Below are 13,448 nucleotides of genomic sequence, written 5' to 3' on the forward strand. Positions count from 1 at the left end.
GAGAGTCACCCCTCAAATCGCCAGTAGACATCCCCTTGGACTTCGATTCATGGGATTTCCTGGGTTTAGAGCCTCATCTACTTAAAAATTCCCCATATGGTCCCGCAAGGCCTTAGCAGTCAGCGACTGGCATTTGGAACAGACGTCGGTGTCATGACACTCACACAAGCACCACAAACAAATGCGATGCAGGTCGGTAATCGACATTTTCGACTTGCAGTCCCGGCAAGTCTTGAACCCAGACCGCGGAGTTGGATGGGTTGAAGAAGACATATTCACAAGGAATACACAAGGCATGCGAGTCTCTGAAGCAAACATGTTTGCAGAAAAAACTGAACTGAGGCTACGGGCACCGTGCGTCCTATTTATAACATCCGGTTACGTCGACCTCGACGGAGGCCTTCGAGAGACATCGACCCCATGCCATCAATGCAAAACGCCCTCTGCCAAAAAAGTTTCCGAAGTACACAGCTGTGGACATTACATGTCAAAGATGTGGAACATTTTGGAGGACACAATCCATTTGAAAGTAGAGATACTACTAGTTAATATTTATGATCCGCCAAGTATGCAGGCCACCAAAGAAAATATTAAAGTGGTAGACAATATTCTCAATAATCATGGGAAAAATAATCCTGTGTGGATTGTGGGATATCTCAATGCAAAAATTGACACGGTCGATAGCACCAATGGATACTTGAATAAGTATAAGTCACCTTTTATTAATCAGGGGGAAACCAATAAACAAGGTAAAGCAGGAGGTAAGATAATTGTAACAACGATGGACCGCTGGCCTTCTTAGGTAGGTTATGTGATATTTATTATAAGTTACGTACAGAGGAATGAACACTGGGTCCCATTACCCAGGCTTGATGTCACAAATGATTTTATTGGAACCTTTGTACACCCACTGACCTACTGACATTCTAACAGTGACATACAAGCATACGATCACCCATCCATTCACAGAGGCACTACACAACACATCTCCTTGCTTTCTGGACTGCAGAAATACATGGGGGAAGCATACAAAGTTTACTGGCAAAATGCCTAGCTTGTAAAATACCCACATATAAGTCAGAGGGTCTATGACCCTACAAAACTATGGAAACTTCTCATGACAGTAGCAAAGATGGGTTACCACTTATCACTAAAAATGTCACTACACCAGCACTTCCCATATGCCAATGTGAAGTTCTTATAACTTCCCGACAGACTTGCCAAAAAAGTGCGTTCACATGCAAGCATACTCCAACCATCACACCAATCCACCGATATTGGCCAGGCATCACTGGACCCTCAATTTCATTTTTATTTTGTTTTATTCATTACATTTGTTACTCGCCCAGACCCACATGTATCACGGCGAGGTAACATTTCTTATACAATGTTACATATGAATCAAACAGTGTTAGCAATTAATTTTATACTCTTGTTACAGACAAGTTAGGTCACTGGGCCATACATATAGGAGCTAGGAACATCATTTAACGTTGCAGTTAGATAAAGCGAAGTAAGTAGATTAAAGTTGAGGCATGTCGAGGAGACTCTGGTGCCCTGGTTAATTGGGAATCACTGAATTTATTATTTGTTAAACGACCAGGTTTTCAGTGCTTTTTTGAAGCCTAGTAAAGTGTCCTCATTTTTAGTACTAAATGGTAATGCATTCCAATGAGTTGGGGCTAGGACCTTGAAGCTACTTCCTCCTGCTCTATTATATTTGTATTGTGGTATTTACAAAAGAGCCAAGTTATTGGATCCGAGGGTCCTACAGGAGGTTTTTTTTCTTGATAGTATTGTTGAGGTACTAGGGGCTTTGTTTGTGATGCATTTATGAACGACAGTGTTTTGAAAATTATTCTGGCTCCGATGGGCAGCCAATGATTTTCTCGCCTTGTGTTGGACATGTGTTCGCATTTCTTTATACCTAGGGCTGCTCTAAGGGCTTTATTCAGCAAAGGTCGTACCTTATTGATGTTTGTTTTGGAGGTTCCTAAAAGAAGGACGTTGCAGTAGTCCAGTTTCGTTCAAATTAGTGCTTTAGCCAGAGTGATGCAGTTTATGGGAGTAAGGAATTGGCGGCTGAGTGCAATTAGTTTAGCTGTGTAAACTGTTGAGGAGGAGAGGGCTGATATATGTTTAAGCATAGTGAGGTTTGCATCTATATATACCCCAAGAGTTTTGACTTGCTTGAGTACTGGGATCCGGGTGCCATCTATTTTGATGTGTGAGTAGACTGGATGGAGGGTGCTTCTTTTTTGTGAGCCCACAATGAGAATCTCAGTTTTCTCGTCATTAAGACAAAGGCTGTTTAGTGCCATCCAATTTTGAATGATGGCATAGACTTTATTAATGGTTTGGGTATCTTGGGTGTAGTCCCCCATAATGGGGATGAGGATACGAGTGTCAACGGCAACATTTGGTTAGTTGACACCCATATTGTCTAGAGCTGAGAATAGGAGTTTGGTATAGGCATTGTAGAGAGTGGGGGAGAGGCAGGATAACTAGGGAACTCCTATGGGAACTGCTATGGGGTTAGCTGCGTCATTTCCGATGGCAACTCTGGATGTTCGATCAGTTAAAAACGATTTGATCCAGAGTGTGGCGTCATTTGAGAAATTAAAGTCTTTTTTTTTTTTTTAGAGTTTCACAGAGTGTCATCGTCTACCAGGTCGAATGCTGCTGATAAGTCCAGCAGCAGTAAAGTAGCCATTTTTCCTGTATCTCTGATGGTATCCAATTGGCTTTTCAAGTCCAAGAGAGCCGTCTCCGTACTATTGTTAGGCCTAAAGCAGGATTGTCTAGCTCCTAGTAAGTTATTTTGTTCCAGGTGGGTTTGTATTTGGTTGTATGCTAGCTTATTGATTTTGAGTAGGAGTGGGACAGTAGTTATGGGCTGGTAATTGGTGGGGGCTAAAGGATCTAGTGTGGGCTTTTTTTAGTAATGGCGTGACCCACCCTTCTTTGATGCTAGCTGGGACCAGATTAGAATTGAAGGACGAATTTACAAAATTGGTGATTATAGGGCTGAGGGTAAGGGCACATAGTTTGACTAGGTGTGCTGGGAAGTTGTCTCCTTTGCAGTTTGAAGCTTTGGGTTTGGCTGTGGTGTTTTGTACTACTTCTTGGGAGACTGGCGCGAAATTGAACATAGGAGTAGTATCTCCTATAGGCTTAGTGATTTGGTTCTTGGTGATATATTTATCAGAGAGCAGATTTCTTATGGAGATAATTTTTTTTTGTAGGAGTTTAATTTTAGTGGCAAGGGCATCTTGAATAGCTGTACACCATTCTTTACTCGGTTGAACCGGGTTGGTGATAGGGATGGGATTTTCCAATTCTTTGAGGATGGAGAATAACTCTTGAGTCAGAGGAGGCATTTCTAATCCTGGTGTTGAGCGCATCTGCTTTGTGTGCAATGAGGGCTGCTTTGTAAATGTTATTAGCGGTGTTGAAAGCGTCTGCAGCTTCTGGGGTATGGGTTTTGTTTAGTTGGTGTTTGAGCGATCGTTTACTCCGTCTAAGAGAAACTAATTCGTCGTTAAATCAGAAGGAGGATTTATTTTGTCCTTGCGTCTAGTTTTAGTGACACGAGGTGCAAGGGTATCTATTGTATTGGTGAGGCATTTATGGTAAGTGTTAGCCAGGGCCGAGGGGTTCGCATTATTAATCCTTTTGTCATTAAGGCTGATTGCTAGAAAAGGGTTAAGGTTTTCTGCTGAGAGTTTACGGATATTTCTTGTTACATAAGATTCCACAATGGTAGGTTTAGGTAGGTCTGGTTCATCACAAAGGATAGAGAAATTTACACTATAGTGGTCAGACCAAAGTAATGAATTGATGGAGTATATGGATACTGAAGTATTGAGCGGTAGTATCCAATATAGCGTTCTCCCTTTCGCATGGGTGGGTGCATTCACAAGTTCTGTGAAGGCCATGTCTTTCAATGCACTGTGTAGTGCTTCTGCTTTATAATTTTGGGTGTCGTTGAATCCAAGGCTCAGATCGCCCAGGACTATGCATTTTGTTTTAGGTTTAATGAGTGGTGTTAGTAATAAAGGTATGTCTAATTCAGGCTGAGAATTAGTGTTAGGGGCTCTGTAAATAGTTACTATATTGATGGTAGTCTTGTGGTTAGTAGCTAGTTTGGCTAATAGGATTTCGTACCCGTCTGGGTTCTCGATGGGGTACGCTCTTATTTTAAGTTGGGTTTTAGCAATAATGGCTACTCCCCCACCTACCAATTTCGTTCCATCCGTCCTGAGGATAATGTAATCTGGGGGATAGCAATGGTGAGTATTGGTCCAGAGGCTTGATGAAGCCACGTTTGTCACTATGAGTAGATCTAGTTGTTGCTCAATAATATGGTAATGTATTTCTGTGGCATGTGCAGCTATGGAGCGTGCATTAATGAGCGCTGCTTTGAGGTGCATAGGGGGGGTGGTGAGTGGACTAAAGGTGTTAAACATGTGTTGGTAACCTCAACGGAGGTGGTTTGTTTGGTTATGGTGTTCATTTTGGATGGTTTGGTAGGCTGGTGTGTATACACTACTTATGGTGGTAGGAGTAGCTGGGACTAATATGCTAGGGCGGTTAATAAAACAGGATCTAAATCTTTGGGTTCTGTTGCTACCCACTAGCGGGATCGGTTTGGATTGCTTGGCTTTGGTGAAGTCCCAGTCCGGACATCATGGGGTGGTGTAAGTCAGTGATCTGAGTCTAGCACATCTGGATGCGCTGATGACCGGGTAGTTCATTTTAGGCGGGTTCTTAGTGATGATTGTGTATGGTTTGGGAGCAATTAGTGGTTTTTGGACAATTATGGTGTCCGTTTGGGTGTTGGTCTGGTGCTGATGCTGGGGAAAGGAATGAGTATGAGGTAGGAAAGGCGTGGGGCAGGGGATGGGGCGGTGATAGGGGCAAGCTGCCCTGAGGTGGCCATTTTCATGGGCAATAAAGTGAGAGCCTGTACATGGCAAATCACACGGTACAATGCTGAAGGGGAACATCATAAGCAATAACCAGCCTGGCATGGTTTAGTTCGATTTAGAAGGCTAGGTATATTATTTCCGTAGAGTGGCTAATGGCAATGGCTTAGAGAGGAGATGGTTGGGCAGGCCTGTCGCTAGTTGTTCCCCATGTCAACTAGTTTGCCAGAGCTAAGTTTATATGGCAGTAACAGAATGGTGGTAGCTACATTCATGCGCATAACGGTTCGACTGGTATGGTTGGCCACAGAATTACAACATTGTGCAGGTAGGGAGCATAATTATCACGATCTACAGGTAATTTAGATAATGTTACAGATACACTTGCAATACATGTGAAGAAAACGATGCTAGGGCTAAAACATGGCGACACAGTTCATGGAGTGTACAGGTACGATGCAATTGATAGCTGGTAACAAGCAGCACAATAGGTAGGTCGCACTCGGCAATACAGTTAATCGGTTACGCGTATGGAAGAGGCGCAGGCTGCAGTTGCAGGATCAGTTAAAGACAACAGAGGTACGCAGTCAATAAAATACTGATCTCCACCCTCCAGCACCCAAATGACAGGCGTCCATAAAGTTGTGACCCAATTAGCACCATACCTTTAAACAGAGATATGGTATATGCAAGAGAAAAAAAAACAAATTCATCAGGCAACTCATTCCATCACTCTAATTCTTCACAATGGCAGGAAGAGGTTGCTCCCTCCTAACCCCAGCCACATCCAAACCTACCCATACCATTCCCTGATCGAAGTATCATAAAACGCATTAACATTGGAAGGAGTTTGCAACAGCTATGTGCTAACCTGAACCCAACCAAACTTGACGGAAGAAGAAACAAATTCTCAATTTACCCTAACATCAACACAATACTGAAGAAGGCGCTACCCACTGATTTCCTAATATAAAATTGATTTGCAACTAGCTTGATACATGCTAACTCCAAACTAAATTCACGGTGTCATACCGACTTCTAAATTACCGCGACACCAAAACTACATACAAGAAGGTGCTACCCTCTTAGTTGCTAGATACATAAACAACCCTTACAGAAGTATGCAACCCACTTCTAGCCAAAACACCGATACCATACATATGGAGGACACTTAATCCACAAAAACGTGCTATTCCATATACACGGACACCATATTGAAATTAAGCAACAAAACCCACATTACCACACCACCACATGGGATTCAGAAATGGCAAAGAAAAAAAAAACATTTTGCCCCATACTAGACCTGTAACCCCACTGAGCACATTTCAACTTGTACCCAGCAGGCTCATTTTAGATTTAGTAACGATTTACCCCTTTTTACATGGGGGCGCTACCACCCACTCACTTGTCAGTTTAGGCATTGTCGGGAGGTTGCGATGCCCCCAATGCCTCTTAAATACCATTGCTATTCATAAATATTGAATACACACAGCAATACCCAACTCATCATTACATTCAGCAGTCAAGTTCACTATCGTTTCCCCAACGTTTGTTCACACACGAAACCTGCCGCGAATGTAACCATCTTGAACCTAATAAATTAGATTATGCATCATTCTCAAATGCCGATGTTTCTCCAACCTAAAATTCCTCAAGAAGTTCAATTCTACCACCAATCACCTAAAAATGAACATTTTGTCCTCTTTTTCCCCCCCGTTAAATTACATATACTTTACTCTTGCATGCAGCATTAAACATGCAACCTTACCACACATACTGGTTTAAAACTACTGTAGAACAAACTCATACGCGAGACTCCTATGCATCTATAGTCCATGCTGTTCCTGCAATTCCTCAAAAGAATTAAATCTAAACAACTCACAACCCGCAGCAATAAAATTATGCACAACATGCCACACGGTCCATTCATTCCGTACCATACCAGCATACCATGCGTTTACACCCGTCATGCTTACCTCTTTTCAAACGTAATTTGTCTGAAAAATCGAACAATATCTGGATCTAGCTCCTGAAGCACAACCAAATAACTGTTTCCTGGAATATCTAAAACATTGCCAAACTTAAAACAAAAGCATGAGTTTAGCTGGATCTCTTCCTTCTCATGTTCATAATCATCGAATCAGAACACTCCTGACCCAATCCTGAACAGTACCTCTGTGGAAGTTCACCAACTTCCTCACCAATAACGTTGCAGCTGTATGACTGACTGTTCTTCATTCCAGCAGTATGACTGCATCTGTTCTTCAGTGAGTTTACTCCCATTTGCCGAGACCTCATTAGTAACAGTATCATACTAACCAATCGTTCTCTTCTCTGTTCGAATGTTGTTTTTGCCACTCACATTGAGATTTCCATTCTCCCTGACTTTTACTTCCCATCCGATCTGATCTTCAGTTGCAGATTGCGCCATATCACTATCAGCGCTTGACCCGTGTTTCCTTGCGTCCTGAACTCGTAAGTTTGCCCGCTCTGTCACAGAAATGATCACAAGTCCAGATAGGGATACGTTCAGCGCTGCAGTTACGCAGTATACAGGTCCTTTCCTATACTGTGTCGCCCGCAGTTCCGTCACACGTGCATTGAACCACTGCAAACCATCTTTAGGATGGAAGCTTCACCAACTCCTAGGGTAGGCTTATGATGTCATCACTTTAAACTCTGTGGCAGTAAGAAGCAGAGCTCCGTGGTCCAACCATCTTGAATCAGCCTCACCGTACTCAATAGTCCAATACAGCTGCAAACTACCCACTTTACATTTGAGTTGTGGCTACTCGATCGTGTCTGACAGACCCTCCACACAAACTGGATTATCATTCCACGATCATCATTTGTTATCAAGCGGCTCCCTTACTTTGTGTCCCACAGACATTTAAAAAATTACGCACACTCTTTCACCCAAGCATGAACGCCCTACTGTACTTTCTATTCTGGGCCATCTGTAAATCGGCTTGTTACACGTTACCTCTTAAGGAGTAAACCACTACTATACGTCAATTCCTTCCCTTCCAAGGTGCCCTGGGTGATGGGACTTACTTTCCATCTGGGGGGGATAGTGTTCCCTCTCCCTTCCCGCTGCTCCCCCCACAGCAGACTTCCTTCCGAAGCCGTCACCTTTCTCCTGCACGCTTGCTGGTTCGTAAGAATCGTTGCCAATGTAATAACGATGTACCGCAGGCCTTCTTAAGTTCTTTGTGTGATATGAATTATAAGTTACATACATAGGAATTAACACTGGGTCCCATCAAAGGCTTGATGTCCCAAATGATTTTATTTGTACACCCACTGACATACTGACATTCTAACAGTGACGAGCATTTTATCACACATCCATTTACATAGGCACTACACAACAATGTTAAATCATGGTCTTTCTATGTTGCATGGGTGTACCATGATTGACACTAACGTAGCATGCACCCGGGTCAATAGATCTGCCTCTACTATCGACTATATAATTGCTAATACTAGTGGTCATATGTATATACTCGACATGATCATTGTTCGTCGAGGTGCGAGGGAACATTTTCCATTATGTGCTCTTAGATCTCCCCAGGGTGAGCAAAGCCGCCCCGATTTATGATAAGAATGGTCAGGTATATATGAATGAGGGAGAAAAAGGAACAAGTTACTCACCTGTAACTGTTGTTCTCCAGCATGGGTCTGGCATGGATTCACATGCTCATGAATATTCCCCGTCAGGCTGGGAATCCTCTGTAAAGAAAAAATCAGTATCAGTTTCGTTTCTGATCTGTCTTTCTTAGTAGTAACCAATCACTGATCTCTGGGTCATACTGCCCCCAGCCAATGACTGCCCTCTCCCAGAGCCCCACCTCTGGCAGCCATCCTCAGATTTGGTAGCACGCCAAGTGGCAGTATGGCCAAGTGAAGAGCCGCAGAGGGGTAGGTGGGAGGGTTCGCATGTGAATCCATGCCAGACCCATGGCTGGAGAACAACAGTTACAGGTAAGTAACTTGTTCCTTCTCCAGCATGGGGTCTGGCATGGATTCACATGCTCATGAATAAAAGAATACATAGCAGTATACACTGGCACAACCACGGGAGGTGGCAACAGGCTCAACATTAAGCAATACAACAACTCAACATTAAGCATCTCTTACCTCCTCACCAGGCTCACCTTAAGCAAACAGGTTGTGCAGCACTGCTAGGCCGACCCTGGACTCCTTCCTGGAGTCCCGATCGACGCAGTAGAATCACGTGACGGTGTGCGTCGACCTCCACGTAGCAGCCCTGCAGATGTCCAGCAGGGGCACACCAGACAGGAACGGCGTGGTAGCAGCTATCGCTCTGGTCGAATGGGCTCGGACAGCCGGGCAGCGGTCGGTTTGCCAACCGGTGGCAATGCATGATGCAGCCGGAGAGCCATCTGGAAATGGAAGTCTTCGAGAGAGCCTTCCCTTGATTCACAGACCCAAAGTTCACAAACAGTTGTGATGTTTTCCGAAAACTCTTCGTGCGGTCCACGTAGAACTTCAGCGCTCTAGCTACATCCAGCGAGTGCAAAGTTCTCTCGGCCGGCGTCAAAGGCGACGGAAAGAAAACTGGTAACACCAAGGGCTCGTTGAGGTGGAAATCCGACGGCACCTTGGGCATGAAGGAGGGGTGCGTCCTCAGCACCACCCTCGTGTCATGAAAAGTCAAGTATGGAGGCTTGCAAGATAAGGCCTAAATCTCTCCCATTCGTCGTGCAGAGGTGATGGCCACGAGGAACGCTGTCTTCCATGACAGGAACTTCAAAGGCGCCGAATGCATAGGCTCGAATGGGGCCCCGATGAGCCTGGTCAGCACCACATTAAGCTCCCACGCCGGGGCAGGAGCCTTCACCGGCGGGAATGATCAGAATAGTCCCTTCATAAATTCCTTCACCAGGCGATGAGACCACAAGGACGCCCGTCCCGTCATCCTGGTATATCGGGAGATGGCAGCCAGATGTATTTTTATGGAGGCGTGAGCCAGTCCAGCCTTGGCCAGCGACAGCAGGTACGGCAGCACTTGAGGGGCCGTAATTCGCAGAGGGTTAATCTTCTGTGCACGGCACCAGACAGAGAACCTCTTCCATTTATGACCGTAACACTTGAGAGTTGAGGACGCCCTGGCCTTTGCAAGAACCTCTCTGCAATCAGCCGGGATATCGTACCCTCCAAACTCTAGTGCTGCAGGAGCCAGGCCTGCAAGTTCAGCGACTGTGGGTCGTGGTGGAGAATGGCGCCTCCTTCTCTGGAGAGAAGATCCGCGTCCGCCAGCAGCCTGACTGGCGGGGACGTTGACAAGTCCAGAAGGTCCGGGAACCAGACCTGCCTCGGCCACGCCGGTGCGATGAGGATCATCCTGCACCTGGACATCTTGAGCTGGTTGATGAGGCGGAGCAGCAACGGCAATGGAGGGAACGCGTATAGAAACAGGCCGTCCCAAAGGAACGAGAAAGCATCGCCCATGCTCCTCGCCTGTGGGAACCTGCTGGCGAACCTCTGGCACTTGGAGTTCGTCGCGAACAGGTCGATCCACTTGATCCTGGCCAGTTCCCACTCGTGGCACGAGCGCAGCTCCCTGCTGAGTGAGTCGGCGATGGTATTTTATTCCTGCCAGGTGGAAGGGAACCAGAAACATCCCCTGGGCGACGGCCCAGTGCCACAGATCCTGGGCCTCCTTGATAGGGCTGGGGATCTGGTGCCCCCCCTGCTTCCGTATGTAGAACATTGTGGTGGTGTTATCGGTGAAGATCCTCACCACTTTGTCCTTGAGGGACGGGAGGAACGACTTGAGCGCCCAGAACACTGCTCGGAGCTCCAAGATGTTGATGTGAAGAGACCTCTCCTCCGGGAGCCAAAGGCCTCTTGCGTGGAGATCTCCGGTGTGGGCCCTCCAACCCTCCAGAGAGGCGTCCGTAGTCACCGTCTCCTGAAACGCCGTCGTGAGGTGAGCCCGGGTGCCCCACCGTAGGATCGCCCGACGGAACTCCTCGTCGAGGGGGATCCTGTCCTCGAAGCAGCCCCTCGCCTGAAACCAGCGGGCGTCGAGGAACTCCTGTAGCGGACGCATCCGAAGTCTGCAAAGGGGCACAAGGTAGATGCATGAGGACATCATCCTGAGAAGGGACTTGATGGATCTCACCCTGGCCACGTCCGTGGCTAACAGGTGCCGCACCTGCCCAGGATGGTCTTGGTCCTCTCCTCTGAAGGGGAGGCCAATTGCTCCACTGTATCAAGCTTCGCCCCCAAAAACAGTGCTACTTGCGATGGAACCAGGTGGGATTTGGGGTAGTTGGAGAACCCCAGCTCCGTGAGCAACCGGACGGTCCTCGCCGTATGATCGACAGTGAGTTCCCTTGACCTTGCCCGGATTAGCCAGTCGTCCAGATAGGGGTAGACGTGGAACCCCTGCAGGCGCAGCCTCGCCGCCACTAGTGCCAGGCACTTGGTGAAAACCCTGGGTGCTGACTTTAATCCGAACGGTAGGGCTCTGAATTGGTAGTGGCGTCCCTGAACCACGAACCTGCGGAACTTCCTGTGCCTTTTTAGAATGGGGATGTGAAAGTAAGCATCCTCCAGGTCCAGCAACTATAGGAAGTTGCCTTCCTCCAGCTGTCCCAGCAGGTGCTGGAGGGTGACCATCCTGAATTTCTGCGACTTGATGTATTTGTTTAGCCGACGCAGGTCCAGGATGGAGTGCCAACCGCATGTCTTCTTTCTGACGAGGAAGTACCTTGAGTACACTCCGGAGCCCCGGAGCCTCCTGGGGACGAGCTCGATGGCACCTTTCTTGAGCATCGCCTTTACTTCCAACAGCAGTTGAGGGACGCGATTCTCCTTCCTGGCCACGGGAGGAATGCAAGGGCACTTCTTTAGGAATTCCAGCGAGTGCCCGTTGGCCAGGGTGTCCAACACCCAACGATCGGTGGAGATGGACTCCCACACTCTGACGAACTTCGTCAGCCGGCCTCCCACTGGGGTGCTTCGGTGGGGGTCCGACAACCCGGCCGGGTCAGTCTTGCTTGGAAGCGGCCTTGCCTCCTTGGCGACAACGGCGGGAACCCCCTTGCTTGCAGCGACCTCTGTAGGCCTCCTGGGAAGAGGAGCGGGCCGCCTGGCGTTAAGTGGAGGAGCCACCGCCGGATCCTTTGGAGGCACCCTGTCTGCCTCCAGGGCTCCGAAAGGGCTGTCGCTGCTGAAGCACCCCAAGGGCCTTGGCCCTCTCCGAGTCGGTCTTGATGGCCTGTAGGGACTCATCCACCGCCTTACCAAAGAGGTTGTTGCCATCGAACGGCATGTCCAACACTCGGACGTCCTGGCGAAAGTCTGTCGCCTTGAGCCGTCGTTGGAGGTAAACTCCGTTGCCCAGTTGGCAAAATACGGTATCAGCAATGTCCGTTGCCACCGTTATGGCGTGATCCGACGCTACCTCGCCCTCCTGCAGAATTTCTAGGGCCTCCGCCCTTTTGTCATCAGGCAGGAAATCTAGCAGGGGAGGTATCTTGAACCAGAGCTCCCTGTCGTAGCGGGCCACGATTGCTAAGGCATTGGCCGCCTTAATCGTCGTTGCCGCCGACGAGACGACTCGTCGTCCCATAGAGTCCAACTTCTTACCCTCGCTGTCCGGCGGGAAAGTGGAAGTTGAAGCCGCCGAGCCCGCTGCCTTCTTCTTAGCCGCTGCCGAGACGACCGAGTCCAGCGTGGGCTGGGCCCTGAGGCACAAGGGGGCGGCATCGGACACTCTGTACTTCTTCTCGTACCTGTCCCTCTTGGCGGGTGTCGTGGCAGGGTTCTCGAGGACAGCAAGCCCCTCGTCCCAGATGTCGTGGAGTTAAGGCACCGCGAGGACCGTCTTCCTCTTAGCCTCTCGTCAATGGTACAGAAACCCCTCCTTTTTCTGTTCTTCAGGGCAGAGCTGGAAGAGCTTGGATGCCCTGGTTATCATGGCGTGGAAAGAGCCAACCTCGTCGGCTGGGGATGCCCGCGGGGAGTGGGAGGTGACGGGATGTCTGCTGTGTCATCGCCGCCGTCATCATCATCATCTGTCCCCGTATCCGTCGCCGTATCCTCTCTCGGCGAGGGGGATGAGGGGTCCACCAGTCTCGAAGGCACGAAGGGCAGAGCTGGGTGGACTCTCCTCCGCTTGTTTTCGAGGGCTTCCCGACGGGCCTGGTTCTGGCTCTTCCGTCGGGGTGCGTGGTAATCTCAGCCTTATCTCGATACATAAGGATTGGATTGCCAACAAAATGGCCGCCGAGCTATACTGGGGCTCGGGCAATGGCTGTGACGGACGGGATGGCCGCTCCACTGGGCCCTGTTTGTCGTCGTTGTCGCTATCTTCGATCACGTCAGCAGGGACCGTCCCCTGGGATCGAACCTTCTCGAACCTCTCCTTCAGGTTTATGAACCTCTCGTTGAGGCCTATGGAGCTTTCATTGAGGCCCTTCTCGGTCTCCACCAGTTCCTCCTCAGAGGCTGATTCCGAGTCTGTAATGGCCACCACCCCCC

The 13,448-nt window shown here is 48.2% G+C and overlaps 1 protein-coding gene across 7 annotated transcripts in view; it reads right to left on the minus strand.

Annotated features, from left to right (window-relative positions):
- The window catches only part of ZNF644 (zinc finger protein 644), a 1,204,777-nt gene that overhangs the window by 96,157 nt on the left and 1,095,172 nt on the right, over positions 1-13,448 (minus strand). The window lies entirely within an intron of this gene.

This window comes from Ambystoma mexicanum, chromosome 1q, assembly GCF_040938575.1.
Source record: "Ambystoma mexicanum isolate Mex_15411 chromosome 1q, UKY_AmexF1_1, whole genome shotgun sequence".
NCBI classification, from domain to species: Eukaryota; Metazoa; Chordata; class Amphibia; order Caudata; family Ambystomatidae; genus Ambystoma; species Ambystoma mexicanum.